The sequence below is a fragment of the Petaurus breviceps genome, unplaced genomic scaffold (genome assembly GCF_028583685.1).
Source record: "Petaurus breviceps papuanus isolate PSGF00001 unplaced genomic scaffold, PetGlider_PUasm1.0 90842, whole genome shotgun sequence".
In the NCBI taxonomy this organism is placed as follows: domain Eukaryota; kingdom Metazoa; phylum Chordata; class Mammalia; order Diprotodontia; family Petauridae; genus Petaurus; species Petaurus breviceps.
The window spans coordinates 20,247,875-20,266,198 of NW_027187358.1; the positions used below are offsets into that span (position 1 = coordinate 20,247,875).

Here is an 18,324-nt window from a genome sequence, read left to right on the forward strand (position 1 = left end):
TGTGTGTGTGTGTGTGTGTGTGTGTGTGTGTGTGTGTGTGTGTGTGTATAAAGGAGAGGCAGAAAGGGAGGAGAATGGGCATCTTGGTGAGTGGATGAGAATGACAGGGGTCGCTGGCTGTGCTTGGTGACCTAGGTTGCTGGATGTAACGGTACAGGAGATGCAACCAGGCGTGGTCCTGAGCTGCGCTGCTGCTGCTGAGCTGGAGGCGGCGGCAGCAGCTGCTGCTGCTGCTGCTGCTACTCCCGCCTCCTTTTCCTTCCCTCCTCCTCCTTCTCCTCTTTCTCCTCCTCTTCTTTTCCCACTCTCTCTGGACTGGGCGTGAGCAGCCACGGTGCTGGGAACAGGCTGCTTTTTCGGTCTTCGGTGTTCTTCAACAGGTTTGTACCGACTCGGTCATCTCCCTGTTCTGGCCCCCTAGGGGTGTGCTGGTTTGGGAACCCCTCTTCCTCTCTGCTCCCACACCCTATTTTCTTGCGTTGGGTCCTTCTCTTGGCTTTTGTGATGGGCAAAGTGTCAATCTGCTGCAATCAGATTTACAGTTGTTCCCCCTCCCTCCTCTTTTCTCCATGTTGGGAAGAGAGCCTGATATGATTGCAGGCTTTGCAAACCGTCTTGAATTTTAATAAGAAAAAAGAGAAAACAGGTGAGAAAAGTATCTGAAGATGGGCCTCAGGGAAGAAAGATTCAATGGCTTGGGTTAGTTCTTTTTTTAAAGTATATTTAATCATGATCTAGCAGGAGTGGGATGATGCAGCACAATGCAGCTAGATATATGACAACCTTATTTTGTTCTTGGTGGCTCTGCTTTGCATAGCAACTCCTCGCCCTGTGCTCTTTCCCAACCCCACCCAGTTGGAAAGCTTTTTTTTTCTCAGAGCCTGGGGCTGGCTGTCCCCTGTCATACTGTTTCAGCTGGATGTGGCTTCAAAAGAAACAGGTCACCTAGGTGTGGAAGGAGAAAGAGACATTTTTGGGGGGGGGGGGGGGGGAGAAGGAGAAGAGACCGTGTGTGAGGTAGTGGTAAAGGACCCTCCCTGCTTGGTTGCTGTTAGGTTGTACTGTAATGAAGAGGAGTTATGCGATTGCAGTTCTAATGCGGTCTGATGGAGCCCAGTCTGCGGCTGTGGACATTAATCCCATACTACCAAAGTACTGTAGGAGCTTTAGGGAGGGGCGACAGGAAGAATGATATTGTAAATGTGAGGAAATGGTGCGTGTTGTATGTGAGTAGTTATAGGATATATTATTTAGATCGCTGATTATGAAATGTAATCGTCCAATACAACTGGCTTTTGAATATATCAGAAGTTTATGTCAGTAATAAATTCATTTAGCAGCTAAAGTCACCCAGTATTAATAATATAGGTTTTTAGCTACAGAAAAACTATGTGCATTTAGAAAAATTAAAGAAGTTAAATGCTTTTAGCCTCTTGGGCCTCAAAAGTGTATAAAGATTTTAGAATTTGATATATATTTTTAAAAATTGCTGTTTAATGGTTGTAAAAGTGGGGTTTTTTTTAATTGCTATTGGGCTTAGTCAAGGTTTTTTTCCCCTTTAAATTGAAATTATTTGCAAACTAAATTCACGCCTTGACATAACAAATGAGATTTATGTTTAATAGAAATAAAACATTTTTCTGAGTCTTTTTTGATTTAGGTAGAAAAAATGGCTTTTTATATAATGTTATTTCAGAAGAGTCATCATTAAGATGATTGTAGCTGAAATTAACCACATTTATTTAAATTTCACGTCTTTTCTCTAAGTGTTTTCTTCCAAATGTGATTTGGGTAGATTTTCATGAAATAGTGTTGTTTTTTTTCTTATGGTTTTCCATGTTTCATAGCAGTAAGTCAAATGGGGTTGGGTATCTACTCAATCAGTATGGAAGTGATTTTAACTCTCTCTTCAGATAGTGAATTTCATTTACAAATGACTTTCCCATAGTTCTTTTAGATACTTGTATTTGAAGTTGAGTGACAAATGGAATTTAGAGCATAATGCCATTCTAGGCTCTGGTTTTGAGGAAATGGCCCCTAAATTAGGTAAAATGAGGTATCTCAATAGTTAAATATTTCAAAGCCAAGGATTTTCAGTTGATAATCATATTTTCATGAATCTAGGTTTGTGGTATTTGAATATGCATAATACATAATAAAATTTCATGTAAATTAAGAAGCTTTAGACTGCAGCTTGATGATTTGTATATTTTTAAAACTCAATACGATTATTAAAACATGAAATTTATATTGAATTGAATTTTGTCTTTGCTTTCCTATGTAAATCTGTGCCACAAAATCTTAATCTTATTTCCATGGGTTATCAAGGCCTTTTCAATTTCCTTCATTATAGGAATAGTTAAATGTTGATGTCATAAGATTTAGTAGCTGTGATTTATCAGCTACAGAATTCCGATAAGACTCTTTTATTCTGCCACTTTGGAGCAACAAGGATGATTACTTGATTAGGTTATTTAGTTTCCAATTAATTTTTAATCTATGCTCCAATGAACCTTTACTAAATTTAATTTTTATTGCATTATGGTCCAAAAGTACATTTAATATTTCTGATTTTCTGCATTTGTTTGTGAGGTTTTTAGGGACCATCACATGAGCAGTCTAGAAAAGAGGATCAAAATTAGTGGAGTAGTCAAAAAAATGGCTGTCAGCCTATCACCTCTTCTTAAGGCAATCCATACTTGTAAAAATTTTGGTCCTCTTTGAAAATGAAGGACAAAAAAACACAACTTGTCAAGATCTATTGAGTAATACATTAGTAATTGCTATTATATATAACTCAGTTGTAGATAGCAAATCTTAGTGGTTGAGAATAGTATAAAAACAGGGAGACATTTGTTTGTGATACAAGCAGAAGGGAGACTGGACCAGTACTTAGCACAGTTTCTAGTGCATGGTAGGTGCTTGTTGTTTGATTGACCTGGACAAAGACCAAATTTCTAGATGAAATAATTAACTTACATTTATGCCTAGTTTTGTCAAGAGATAGCTCATTTCTAAATATTATTTTTAATATGGATAGACTTTTTAGATGAGTGACAACTATTAACTATAACTTCTTTGATAACATTCTCAATCCATTTATAGTTTGGGAGTCATACACCCACTTAAAGATTTTTATAATTCTATTTTTTTCCTAATACAATATTAAACATTCATTTTAGTTCTGCTGGATCCCAAACAACATATTTTGGTAATATTTACAGAAATTCCATAGGCTTCTCTATGACATTCCCTGCTTCCTTCTTGAATACTGTTGGAAGATGAAAGCATTAGAGAGAGGGATAGGCTCTCTTGCTGGAAAATCTAGTGAGAGTTTGATATATGTAGCATCACATGGATTTTTGGTAGAAAAAAACATTTCTGTTGCTTGTACTTGAAGCATTCTTCTTCTGAAAATCAGAGTTATTAGACTAGAAAGCCAGGTGCCTCATACCCAAGGTTCTGCCATCTTTAATAAGGAAATGACAACATCCATTTCCTCTTTGGCTTGTAGGTATAATGAGAATATGAGGTAATCATAGAAGTACCTGGTTGGAAGTAAGGTTCCAAAAATAATCTTATCTTCTTTTATTTTCTTCAGTCTGGGCTGTACCTAATCTGTCCAGTCTTCCATTTTTAAACATCTTCAGGGCAGGAAGCCATCCATTAGCAATTCCCATTGTCAGAAAGTTCTTATATCTTCTGCAAACCCTTTATGCTGCCAACATTGGCCTATTTCTTTTTGTTCCTTCATCAAGTGATAGCCAAGAAGAGTTGGTGATCCACTAGAAATACCTTGCTTTCTCACAGAATTCTCTTTAGAATTCTCTGAATATTGAAGCTGAATAAGCCTATTTCCTTTAGACTTTGGAGTTCCTACATTTCAAACTTATTCATCATTTGGACTTTTTTTTTCTCGAAGCATCTTCAAGATCTACATATAATTAAATTGGGGGACCTCATTGATCTGGAAATCTAGAAAGTAGGCACTCTGTAAATGTGCATGTGATTTGAAAAAAATATCATAAGAACTCAATAATTTGGAGTTACCTGATCCATATTAGGGATTTTTTTTTGTCATTTAACATTTTTATATAATAAAACATACTTTGTAGGGATGTGTGTAATACGTAAATAAACTCTACAAAATTATATCTTTTTCTCAGAAGTATTAGTTACTAATGTTTAAAATGTTGACTTTTCACTGATGTTAAAGCTAATTGTATGGGTAATGAACTGAAAGAATGAATTATTTAAGAATTTTACATTGTTTATATCAATGGTTCTCAAAAGGTGTGACATAAATTTAGACTAGGTGCATTAAAACTTAAACTTGCAATTGCATACCCATGTGCAAGTGTGTTGGGATTCCTCATAGGATAAAAATAATGCTGTTTTGCACATTTAAAAACAGGATCATTATAGATTATATATAGGCTGATGTTGCTAATTATAAATGATTCTTATTTATTCATTAAAAGAGACCCATGTAGGACCTCTTTTTGAAGGTATGTTATGGAAAGGATGTTTCAGACTCATTGAGTTGGTGCCTCTTTTAACTATGAGATCTGTGATTCTGTGAGCTTTACACAAGTTGACTTGGAGTTATGGCAGGCTATCTGAGTGACAGATGAAAATATTGGACATAGAACTTGGGAGAGAGTTTGAGGCCATAGATGGTGATTTGGGAGCTATTTCATGATATGTAGAATCTGCCTATTTCTTTTCACCTTACTTAACAACAGGTTTCCTCAGGGCAATCACAGGATTTATAGAAAGATGATACATTAGAGATAAACAATGTCAAATTTAACATGTGGAGCATGTTACTACCATGTGTCATAGCAAAAACCATGGGAAAAGCAAGTTAAAAAATAAACCTGACCCAGTTTAGTACACTTGTGTGAAGTGGATTTAAATTCCTTAATATTGAATTCTGGTATCCAGAGAAGTATAATTCTTCAATGGCTTTTATTTATTTAACTTATCATATGGCAATTTTATTTAATGACTTTCCTTGAAATAATTTTATTAAGAACATTATTCATGAGCCATACAAAAATGTAGACCAAAAACCAATCTTTTATCAAACTATATGGAAACTCAATTTATAAAAGGAATTCTGATGGAATCAATCAACAGATTTTTCCTTAGTGCCTAGTCTTTTCCTGGGTAACATGCAGCTGCCAAGTAAGTGTGATACACATGAAGCAGTTCCTTGCATGGTGCAATTAATATTTTTTGAAGTAAATTTTGTTAAAGCACGATATCAGTCTGCACCATAAAAAGAAATTTAAGTAATTTTTTTAACAAAAAATTAAGAAGTAATAAAAGCAGCCCTTCAAAAGAGCCTCTAACATTTGTACTCTATATAGTTTAATGGATGATCTAATGACACCCTGAGTCTAATTCTCATGTGATAGGGTTGTCTTTACATATTTTTGTGTGATCCAAGGGACAGGTTTTATCTTTAAGGAATGTGGTCCAAGGCTTTGTTTTAGGACTTTTTTCCCCTTGTGGTGGGTTTCTAGCCCATTAAATTCACAGGTTCATAGATTAAGTTCTGAAACAGATCTTAAAGGTCATCTAGTCCAACCCATCATTTCAGATAAGGAAACTAAGGTTCCAAGGGATAAGATTATTTTTCCAAGGTCATAAAGTCAGAATAGGAATTCAAACCCAAACCACCTGACCCAAACTCTATGCTCCTTTGTTGCTTAACATGAATTATTTATTACCTTCATCTTGTCTAATCTGTTACTTTGGAGCTCCACATTTTACAAATAAGGAAGTTAAGGCTCTGAAAAGAGAAGGAATTTGCCTAGGGTCATACAGCTAGTAAGTATCAAAGCTGGAATTTCAACTTAGATCTCTAAGTCAAATCCGGGGTTCTTTTCACTATATCACATTGCTTCTTACTACTCTTGCAACAAAATCCATACTATAAATAATTGCAAATTTTACTCTTTGTATACTTATAAAGAGAGTGATCAATAAGAAAATCTATTCTTTTTTAGGCTACATTCAATTTTTAGGCATCCAAACCAAATCTTTCCTCTCCATTCAAAGCAAAACAAAGCACAACCTTAAACAAAGTTTGATTTTCAAATTTTGTACTAACCCTGAATCTGGCTGCAAAATCATGGTAGGTGCAGTGAGTTGGTGATTGAGTTTATATTCTGTTTTACACACTCTGGACATTCAAGGAAAAACTGGAATTTCTGCATTTAGATTTCTCACTTAAATATACATTCCCCCACCCCCACCCCACAGGTACCATTGCATTTCATTAGTTTCAGAGTGTGAGAAAGGATATTAGAAGTAGACCAAAGGGTGCCTGAACAAAAAAAAAGGCACCCAAGGGGTGATGAAATCCCCAGATCTGTATAGTCTTTGGCCCTGGATAAAGTTTCTTGTTTCCCTACTCCACCAGTACTTGATTTAAGGATAATTGTTGTCCTTGGCATGGTTGTACAAAGCTCAAATCAAAGTTCCAATGTTCATATTTTTTTTTTAATATGGGGGGGGGGGTCCTTCATTCCCTCTTCTCTGTGCACATTTTAGAGTTGGGTAGTGAATTGTAACTAACAGAGCTTCATAAATTTCTTCTTTTTCTTTACTTGTGTACACTCTTTATTTCTTAGAGTTCTAGTTTTCAAGAGGAGTACAAAATAAGGTCAAAGCTATGGTGTTTATTTTTATTCTCAGAATTCACAACAGTTTTCAGAATCCAAATGTGTTAATGAAGAAAAATTCGTCACATTTTTGATGATATATAAGCATAATATCCATAATTGATCATTTACCACCGCACCATATTTCTTTTAAAACTATCCAAATTTGGGGCCAGTAGGTGGCACAGTGAATAGAGCACCAGCCCTGGAGTCAGGCGGACCTGAGTTCAAATACAGCCTCAGACACTTAACACAAAAACTAGCCATGTGACCTTGGGCAAGTCACTTAACCCCAAATTGCCCTCCAAAAAGCAAAAAACAACAACAACAACAACAACAAAAAACTGTCCAAATTAGAGTTATGCAGTGGTTTTAAAACCTTGCCAATTTCAATGTTCATGTGATGTGAATTTATTCTTCCAGTCAATTCTAGGATAATATAACAAGGTAAGAAAACCTTTATTTTACTAATTAGGAAATTAAGGACTAGAAAGGTAAAGTGAGTTGTCCACAGTCATATAGGTATTAAGCAGTAGGGTTTATTACTAGTAATTTTGGAGATCACTAGTAGCAACAAATATCTGTTGCTATGTGCTCTTTTAAAACTCATTTGATAAAATGTAAACAACTAATGAAAGAGCCAGACACCTGCGAGTTACTGTAGCTAGTTTTCTTATCTGAGCAAAATCCATATGTTGTGGAAAAACACCAGAAATGAAATTCTAAGTAGAAAATGTTTTTTTTTTTTGGTTTTGTTTTGTTTTGCTTTGTTTCAAAAGAACTCCCATCAGAATTGCATCAATTCTCTAGAGATACACCTCTTTAAATGCTCTGGACAACATTTCATTTCCCACTGTTGTCTGTAGAATCCAATGATACTTGGTACACGTAACCTGTATTTCCCTGCAACATATTGGCCACAAATAGAGAAAGTATAGTTTATCATTACTGATTTTATGGGATAGTGTTTTTGAAGCATAAATATGATTGAGCTAACCTACTTGCCATCACTACAAGAAATTTGTTTTGGGGACAGCTCATGAGAGTCTTAAGTCAAATTCAACATGGTTCTAACACTTCCTGACACCTATTAGGCTTATGTTGGTTAGATCCAAGCAATAGGTCTGTTAACTTGAAAGGAAGCTCACATTTCTATCTGAATCAAGAAAAAAAAAGTCAAAGTTAGCATCTGATATAACCCAGTGTTCCAAACCAAACCCTGAAGAACTTTTGAGCATGAAGAGTGATGCCACTCTTTGGCAAACCTCCCAGTCTACTCGATTCCAATAATACTTTGGCCTTACTCTGTTTCCTAATGAAGAAACCTAGAAAGAGTCTATCTCCATATGCTGGGGAGGAGGGGAAAAAAAAGGAGCAGATGCCATGCCACCAACAGTGCTTAAAGAGGGGCAGAAAAAAGGAAGTGAGAATGTTTAAGCAACCGGCAAACCAAAATCAGTCTTTTATTTTTCCTGGGAGGCAGTGGGGTTAAGTGACTTGCCCAGGCTCATACAGCTAGTGAATATCTGAGGCTGGATTTGAGTCCACCTGACTCCAGGGCCGATGCCATATACACTGTGCCACCTAGCTGCCCCTAAAATCAGTATTTTTGGCAACAACTTTCTCTAGGATAGTTTTTCCCGAGCCAATCTATATTGCAAACTGGAAAAACATTTAACCTGTCTACTTATTAATGCTTTCATAGCCTCAGCAATGATGGCTTCCGGTAAACTTTAATGGAGGCAGGGGCTGAAGGAACAGGATCCAAGGAATATGGTTTAAAATATAAAATTTTTTTGATAATATTAAGTTTCTGTTGACTGGTACACAGCTGTTTTAGGCCAGTGGTGGGGAAACATTATTTCTAAAAGGTAGGAGGATAGTTTCTGGCCCTCCTGAAAAGAAATAAATAGTAAATGATTTCATTCCACCCTGGCTCAAACCCTAGCCACCAAAGAGGCATTTTTAGAGGGAAGAACCCAGAGTAGCATAGGCATTAGTAGGCTGGTTCACTGCCAGATTGGCTCTTTGAATGACTAATTCCCATTGTCATATGGAGGCAAATTCTGTGTATACTTATGATTTGGTGAGAGAAACAGCTCTTATTTTGGAGATGCTGCTGCCATGTAAACCAAAATACCTGTTTCCCTTTTTCCAGGGTCTGCTAATGACTAAAGGGCATGGGTCTAGGTTTAAATGCTAAGGAACTGCAAATCTTGGGAGTTTCCCTCTTTTGGCAGAAGAATGCTAGAAAGAGAACCGCTGGTTGGGGGAGGAGTCAGAGAGTGAGATTGATTGCCCTCCAGCTCTGGGCAGTGGAATTGAATCTCTGACCTAATTAGCTCACCTGTCTTTTTTGAGGCCAACCGAGTGATTGTCAAACTATCGGCCTAGAGATTTGCCTGAGAAGGGGCCTGGTCCTTTTCATTGACAGTTCCAACAACTCTTTTGACAACTATGTTCTGTTGGTTGTCCTTAAATGCCCAATCCATATCTGAGTGAAAAAGCTTAAACAAATAAGATTTGTGTGACATTATGATGAGAATGGGGAAAATGGCATCTGCTCATCTTGTCTTATTAAAAAAAAAAAACATTATATGGTAGTTTTTTTTTTAATCACCTAGCACAAGGGAATTCTTTCCAGTCATCCTGATATAATCAGATGATTTCTCATTTGGCAAATCTCTTTCTATTGGAAGCATATCTAATTGCATTAAAGACACTAACATTTCCTTGCATCTGACTTGCTGCATTATTAGGATGAATTCTGGGTTCTGTGCTCAATGATATATCTAGATGTTATGCCTTATTCAGAACCAAATAAGAGAAACCTTTGAGTTACTAAGGGTCAAAACTAACTAGAAAGGGATTAATTTATGGTATTTGCAACTATTTGTGTTTATTAAAAATGTTTCATGTCAACCAATTGAATTTTTTCCAGCTGTGAAATACCATTTTGTTCATCTTGCGTGAGTATTATACATTTGATTGCGGTAAATGTCTCCATGGGTGGTATTCCTCTTGAATTAAAATCTTGTCAGTCTATCTCAAATAAAATATAATGTATAAGGCATTATTTTATCTTTGACTATAATTGAGCAAATTGCTTCACAGTCTTCTGTTGACTTTTAGAGCTGATATTTAATTAAAAAATATAGATAGCTAGTCGGTCTCTGGAATGCTGCTCATCTGTGTGAAGCTTGAGGATCAAGTGATCTAATTAAATATACATTTGTAGCAACAATGGAATGCATCATGTGGTTAGCCATTCTGGTTTGTTCTTGAAAGAGGCAGCTTATTTTGCCAAATATTAACAAGTTATAGATTGTACTGTGACGGCTTTAAGAGAACATATTGTCATGTTATATTTGTTGTTTTTAGACTTAAAAAAAAATCCCAATGAATGTTACATGGGAGGACTCTCCAGGGGTTGGTAGTTGTCAATGGGAATTGGCAGTGATGAGAAGAAAATGTCATTAAAAGAAAAACAGCATGGATGAGTTAGAAGGGTTTTAAGCATCTATAAAAGAGAAAACCTTTTTTTAATTGCTCTTTCCTATTCTGCTATTGGTGATTTAAAATTTATTTGAAAGTTAGGGTGCCCTGCTGTCTCCGCCTCCCTACACTTCTCAGTTTCAGGATCTTTTTGGCATGGTTTTAAAGCCTACCTGAATTGTCCATCTGTTTTGGACTAAGCTGGTTATAACTAGAAGGTATTCAGATTTTTTAAAAGCCATTGTACACAATCCTGTCCTAATTTTAATGAAAGGTGAGTTAGTGGTATAATATTGGGACATTTTAGTGTATCTTAGAGATAAATAAGATAAAATTCTAACTAGAACTGTGCATTAAAAATTGGAATGTACTGGAGAGCTGCCAAGAGATTGAGAGGAAAGATGTGTGACAAGGACTTAGGCAGGCCCTACTCTACCTTAAAATAGCCTTTGGCTTAACAAACGATCTTGAAAGTTGTCACTTGTTTCACATGACCAAAAATTCCTCTCCAAAATGTATGTTAGAACCAGTTGAAAGGTTTTAACAGTGCTGGTGTGTGTGTGTGTGTGTGTGTGTGTGTGTGTGTCTGTGTGTTATAACTTCATGCAAGGACACACTGACATAAAATAGCTATGTGTAACATCTAGTCATGCACAGTCTTACCTTGACAAGGATTTATTGCATTAGCCTAAAAATATGATATTTTCCCCCAGCTGCAGAGTGCAGAGTCTTGCAGATTTGGTACAGGACCAGGGATAATTTAAAAGCAGGTTAGGTTCATCTATCTCCTGTTTTTTCGTATTTGACATGAACTATTAGTGTTTGAACATGAAGAAACTGGACAAAAAAGATCAGAGGACATTGGTTTATTAACCTGTGGAATCTTGTTTTTCTTAAAGGTTAAAATTAGCTTATTCAGTTGTTAGACTTTTGGACCATTGAGTCCATCAGCATTTCAGATTGTAGCAGATCATTCTGGTTTGTAATTAATTTCTTTCTACCTGTTGACTTTCAAATGTGTTTAAAGAATGACTTAGAATGACTTTCCTTCTAAGTGAACGGATTGGAAAATACAAAGAAGCGTCTTTGGGAACAATCTTGCACAGATTTGAGTCATAATATGGTGCTGGTCAGCGTTGGCGGAGACCTGCTGTAAGCTTGGAAATGAAACAGCCATTCTGTTAATCCAAGTTTGTGTTACTGTGGGGACCAGATCAAAAAATCCAGTAATTGGATGAGTGAGTGGAAATAAAATGGGAACAAAAAGGATTTAGAATTTAAAATTGCATGTAAATAGTGAACTTTATCTTGTAAAAATTTTTGGAACTTCCAAATTTGAATTCCCACTATCACGAGTTTCTTGGCCTCTCACTTTAAATCTGTGGTATTTGTGGATGAAAAAAATTCCCTAATTGTTCTGTAACTGAAAAGAATTTGAAGTCTGAAATCAGACTGACTGCAGTAGTTGTATAGCCTCAAGAGAGCAGAAAAATTATTCTGAATTTTGTTTCTAGCTTTAAATATGCTTTGTAACCATATTTAGTAGATTTATTTCTTGATATATTTAAATGCCTTTTTAAGGAGTTAGAACTTATAAATCATTACACTTAATTAGAAAAGCTTAACTAGAGTCTGGGTTATTCATTAAACTTGTTTAGGCAGTCTGAATGTGTTAAATTTTGTGTATATATATACACACACATATATATGTGTGTGTGTATATATATACGTATATATACACACATATGTGTGCATGTATATAGATAGGTATATAGATTAAAAGGTATGGATAGGGGTTCATTCTGCACCTGGTAGAGAGTGCCAACATCAGTGGTATCACAGGTCTGATCTATCTATACAGGAAATAAATAGCCTTACCATATAGAAAAGGTGAGAAAAGACCTTTTTAATCATGAAATAAGCATCTTTGGGCCTATTGATACTCCCAAGTTCTTGGTCAATAACTTCTCTATAGGCTTATTACTGTTTGGGGGAAATTTTTTTTTTCTGTAATGTAGTTGTGACTTCCAGGTTTTGATTTATTGACTACACTATAGAATTTATGCATCAAACAAGACAGTAAATAAATCACTTTCTAATTTTTTGTCTAAATGTCTTGTGGATCATGTAGTATAAAATCATGGTTTTAATTTTAAGTGACTGCTATTGCAAGGTATACAAGCAGATGGAAACATTATAGAAATCTATTACAGATGACATTGGACTGGACAGGTGAGAGCCACATGGAATTACATACCAGGAGGAGGAGGAGAATTGGTGTGTGAAATGCTAGCCATTTTAGAGATGTTTCTACAGCTGTTTCTTTCAGCTGAAAATAATATCATTTGGTTGGAATTATGAGAGCTCATCTGGCTGAAAAAGTTCAAGTAAAACTGTGCCTAAGATTCCAAACACAGTACTGTGAGTAACTTCAAGAGAAATGTGCTAGGTCGTGCATGTTGTCCAAGAGCTTATTCAGAAAGGACAGCTGCTTTTGTTTTTTAATTTCTGACTGTTGTGAGCCCTGGGTTAGGGGTTCAGAAGCAGAGAGGAGATCTGGGATTGAAGTTTGTTTTAAACAAGTTTTACATTTTATTTAAATGCTGTCTATTTACGTTAAAAGCACAATTTATTTAAATAAAGAATTGGGTGTTGGTTATCCCTTTCTGAAGTTTGAATATCAAATAAGTAATTCTGTATTATCAGTGTCTTTCAAAATCATGATAAAAATGTTAGTTTTTTTATAAAATTCCAAATTTTAAAAATGACTTATGTAGTTAAATCAATTAAAACTTGATAATTCATATTTCATAATGGCATAATAAATATTTAAACCTAGAAGGAACCTTAGAAGTCTATAAATCCAAGCCCATCACTTTACAGGTGTGAAAGTTGAGGCCCAGAAAGATTATGATTTGCTCAACAATATTCAGGTAGTAAATTGTAGAGCCTGGATCCCAATTCTGGTCCTGGACTCCAAATTCAATTGCTTTTCCTCTACATTGAAATACCTGTTTAATATAGTTAAGGAGTTTCATTTGTGTTTAAGAAGTACCTAGTCTCATACAAATGATATGCTAATTATAAATACATTTTATTTATTCATTAAAACTGGTCTCTTAGAGGCCTCTACTTGACAACTGTCTGAATAAATTTGCTTAGTCAAGTTCGTTACTGAATAATAATAGCTTGCTTTGAACATCTTAGAACATTTTCACATACTTTCTTGAGCTATACTTGATAGGATCAAAACTGCCATAGCTAACCTCTGAGCTACTCCACCAACTCCCACTCCCATTGAAGGCCTGCAGAGTTCTGGTGGCTGATTATTTTTACTCTCAGGGTACCCTAGGAACAGTCCATAAGGCTACTAGGGGTTTCTAATACTGTTACTTCTCAGCTTCTTTCAGTCTTCTTTTCATTGCTTATCAGTCAGTATGCTCAATGAACTTTTTAGCAAATGTATTTACTAAGGTGGTGGAGTAAGAACAGCTGGTACAAGACATTCTCTCTAAAAAGAATGGAAAGAAGGAAACAAGCATTTATCAAATATTTACTATGAGGTGCTGTGCTAAATGCTTTATAAAATATTTCATTTGACCTTCAAAACATCCCTGGAAGGTAGGTACTAATATTATCCCTATTTTACAGTTGAGGAAACTGAGGCAAACAAGTTAAATGACTTGCCCAGCACCACACAGCTATCCCTGGATAACAGGATGTCTCCTAATAGTAAAAAGAGAGGGGGTGGTCTTGGCATGAGGATCCTGCATCTATCAGTGTTCCTTCCTCTTTGTCCTCCATATGTCTCTCTGCTTCAACTGACAATGACATAATCCAGTGAGATGATCAGTGGCAGAAGAGTGTAGCGTCTTCATCTGGTCTCATTCTGATACAGGAGCAAGGATTAGCTTCTTGTAAGCATTCTGGAAGCTTAATTACTGTGCCGTGGGATTCAGTAACTGCTGAAATTGCTCCACTAAATTAAAATCCTCAGAAGTTCAGTCAGCTTGTTTAGTTAGTCAAATCACACTAGTCCCTTCTTGACCAAATCAAAAAGATTTATACCTCAAAGGGATCACAGGGTGTAAACTATCCTGTTCACATATTTAAAACGTTGTTATTGTCCTTACACAGATTACATTACATTAATTGAGATGATTCCTTTACACTATAATTCTTTTTCTAAATTTCACCAACTGAAGCTAAGGTCCCCTGCAAGTAAGTTCAAATCAGTAAGGTCTTAAAAGTATTTATTTTCAGTTTACTGGCCTACAGTACTTGCTTTAAGATCACATAGGCCAAACCTGCCCAGTGGGACTTTGAAAACTATCAACTAAGATTTACTTTGATGTCTTCAGAAAATATCCTAAATTGCTATTGGCTATAGATGAATGTGTTTGGCTGCTCTTACTTGCTGGTGACCAATTTCTAAAAAGCCAAGAATTAAATGCAACAACTAATTAAGTCAACAGGAATTCATTAAGCATCTACCTATGTGCCAGGTCCTGTGCGATATACTAAATTCTTTAACTTTGAAGATCTCTTGATGACCAACAAAGGTAAGGAAGTTTAGAACCAAAGTTTTATTGTTGTCATTTCGTTTTTGTGCCCAGTGTTTTAGAGATAGTAATAGAGACTGATGCCCAGTATTCTAAATATCTTCCATGCTTCCAAGATGGAACTCAATGAGTATCAGACTAAGCTAGAGATCCACAAGAAATCAATTGTGTTGTGAGACATGAAGTGATGAAAGCATATATTTCCAGCCATTCCAGAGGAGGGAGGGTATCACTTTATTTTGCCAAATTTTATGGATTGCTGAAGTGTTTGGTAATGTTTATGCAACAAGTAGCCAAATCTCAATTCTTTTGAGACTTGGCTTAGTTAACCTTCTCGTGGTTAGTATAGTGATAATAAGAATAAGAAGAATGTTGCTACTAATAATGATAATTAGCTCTTTAATAATGTGGCTTTTTAAAGTTTGCAAAGTACTTTGCAAATATTATCTCTCATTTTTTTTCTCAAAACAACCATGGGAGGTAAGTGCTATTATTATACTCATTTTACAAATAAGGAAACTCAGGCAGACAGAAGTAATGTGACTTGCCCAGGGTCACACAGCTAATAAGTCTCTAAGGCCATATTTGAACTCTGAGCTTCCCAAGTTCTTTTAAAAGAAACATGATTTGGTGGGTGAACATCAATTGTGGATTTTTTTTTTTCATTATTGCTTTTCCAATGTAGGTATGAAGCCCTAAAGAACCATTCTAATTCTATTTCTGCCTATGTTTATGTGCATGCATGCACACACTTCCTGGAATGTATGTATTTATCACAAAAATATTGTTTATTTTTTATTTAAATATGACTGTAAACTTGGTGTAATAAACTTCTGGGCAAAAGCTGTTTCCCTCTTATTTCCTGATGATATGTAAAATGGGTATGGCTATGGGTATATTATGGATAAAATTCCATAACTACATGCCACTGCTAGCTTGTTTCAGTCATAAAATGATGAACTTTGAGAGATGGAGGGGGCATAAGAAATTGTTAAGACCAACCCCTTCATTTTGTGTATGAGGTAGCTGACACCAGAAACCTCAGGTGACATAGTCCTGGTTTGGCAAATCTGGGTATTTGAATTTTGGGTCTCTGGACTGCATTCATCATATTTCATGGCACTAGAATTCTGTTAACATTAGAATTTTATTTTTAGAAATTTCATTTCTGGCGATAAAAATAAGCTTGGGGATTTAGGTAATTTTCTTTCCCTGTTGGTGGTATTGGGATGTTGGAAGTGGAAAGGGGAGAAAGGTGACCACTTGGCAGAAAATGGTAGGGGAAAAAAGCTTAAAGAGAGACTTGCAGCTAACAAACTTAGCTCTCATTTTTCACCTATTATAAATGCTGCCCATTTGGTACTATACTTTGACTTCAGTAACTACTACATGGACATTTGTGAACTTCTTTTGCAGGATAAAATTGCTGTGTATAGGATTCATAGAATCCAAATTCTACTGCCAGTTTAAGAGATTCATCTTAATCATCAGCTAATCTAAAATTCTAATTTTACAAAAAAGGAAAATGATGCCAGTTGGGCAACTGGCCCAGAGAAGTAACTTACCTATGGTCATACTGATAATTTTTGCCAGGAACAAATACATTATAATCAAATAAACAGAGCACTGTTACTATGGACCATCCACTGGGATATGGAAACATTTTGTCACAAAGAACCTTTCTTTGAAATAGTACTCACTGTTGTGGCATGCTTTCCATGGTGAGATGCCAAAACGGTCTGCCTACCAGGAGTACTTAAAAAGTATAAAAGCTTAAACGTAGGATCATTGATGGAAAGCTTGTAAGATTTGGACTTGGGGGGTGGCTAGATGGAGCAGTGAATAGAGTACCGGCCCTGGAGTCAGGAGAACCTAAGTTCAAATCTGGCCTCAGACACTTAACACTCACTAGCCATATGACCTTGGGTAAGTCACTTAACCCCAATTGCCCTGCCCTCCCCACTCCAAAAAGAAAAAAAAAAGATTTGGACTTGGGAGGACCTGGATTTGAAGCACAGCTTTACTACTTACTAATATTAGGGAAATCACTTTACCTTTCAGAGCCTCAGTTTCTCGCTTGCAAAATGAGAGGATGCAATTAAATGATCTCAAAGATTCTTTATAACTTTAATTCTATGATCCTGTAAGCCTGTGTACTTGAAAGTCACATTATTCAAACTTCTCATCTTATTGACAAAGAGAAGTACTTCCAAAGGCAGGGTTCAAAAATTATTAATTTAAATTCTAAACTTAAAAAAGAGTTAAAATAACATTAGCATCAGTTTCTGAAAAGAAGAAATTATGAAGGTAATTTCAAGTTGGGAAAAAATTTAAATAAAAAAATTCCCTTAAGACTATTTTTTTATATTTTCAAAATATTTTTAACAGTGATTTTTTACTTTATATCACATTCATGTCTGCATATACTTCCTCCCAAATAACTCTTCTTTTTAACAAAAAACAGTTAAATATATTATATTAAACAGATTCATAATCCCCCCTATCCCTACCAAAAGGAAGGAAATACTTGTCTTTTTTTCAGGATCAAGAGCTATCATTTCAGTTACTCAGCATTCTGCTTCCTTTTAGTGTTTTTAAATTTACATTATTATAGACATTGTTTATGCCAGATTAATAGACTTGTATATTTGAAGAAAATCGATAGATATGATAATTATTTGTGTGTATGTACCCTCCATTATCTGTAGGAATATCTCTAGTTTTATTTTTCTGTAGCAAAATCTTGCTTTCAAGTTATTGAGAGTAACTTTAGGCATATTCTACTTATCACAGTTAATTGGTTCTGTGAAACTACCACATTAGACAAAGTAACATTAAAGGAAAAAAATTATATAGTCATTACGATAAGACCTATGGTTTCCTGAGTTTCAGGAACTCCAACAGAATTTCTACAATAGACAGCTTTAGACATGTAGGACAAATGATATAAATGGGAGATAATTTCTTGGGTGGCCAAAAGACAAACCATAAAAGCTTAAAATATTTCTTTACAGAGATCTGATATAAACTCTCAATATTGACTTTCCTGACTTCATAATTTTTCCTTCTGCCCCTAGGGATTCTTACTTTGTGGGTGGGGCAGAGGGAATCACCCCACACATGCCCCTTTATGCCTGAAATAGGTCCTCAAACAGAGATGTATTTGATACTAGGGTGCCATTCCTCCTTAAAAAAATTTTTTTTTCTCATCATGTGACTTAGTACATTCTGTGATCCATACCTCCTTATGTGACACTTCAGCCATTACACTCCCCACTAGTGGAGAGGGGGAGAAGAGGATAAAGAAAGCTTCTTAAAGGAAATGAGGAAGCTCATTGAACAGAAGGCAAAGAAACCATGGAGAACTTGCATAAGTATTCCTTAAGAATTGTTGGTCACCTTCCCTCTCCTTTCTAGGACCACCAGTCATTTTGTGATTAGCTCAATTATACAGCTGTACAGCAGACCTAGTTTGATATTGTGCCTCAAACAGTTAATGACTAGGTGACCCTGGGCAAATAAATCACTCAGGCGCTCCTATTTAAAATATATATATATATATATATATATATATATATATATATATATATATA

The 18,324-nt window shown here is 35.6% G+C and overlaps 1 protein-coding gene across 4 annotated transcripts in view; it reads left to right on the forward strand.

Moving 5' to 3' along the window:
* SPTBN1 (spectrin beta, non-erythrocytic 1) overlaps positions 1–18,324 on the forward strand; it is a 316,708-nt gene that overhangs the window by 41,555 nt on the left and 256,829 nt on the right. Inside the window, exon 1 of one of the 4 annotated variants that reach the window (XM_069071712.1) lies at positions 128–380. The exons of the other annotated variants lie outside the window; for them this stretch is intronic. The gene's annotated coding sequence lies outside the window, so the exon portion shown is untranslated. Of the gene's footprint in view, positions 1–127; positions 381–18,324 lie in introns of those variants that run through there. 4 annotated transcript variants of the gene reach the window in all.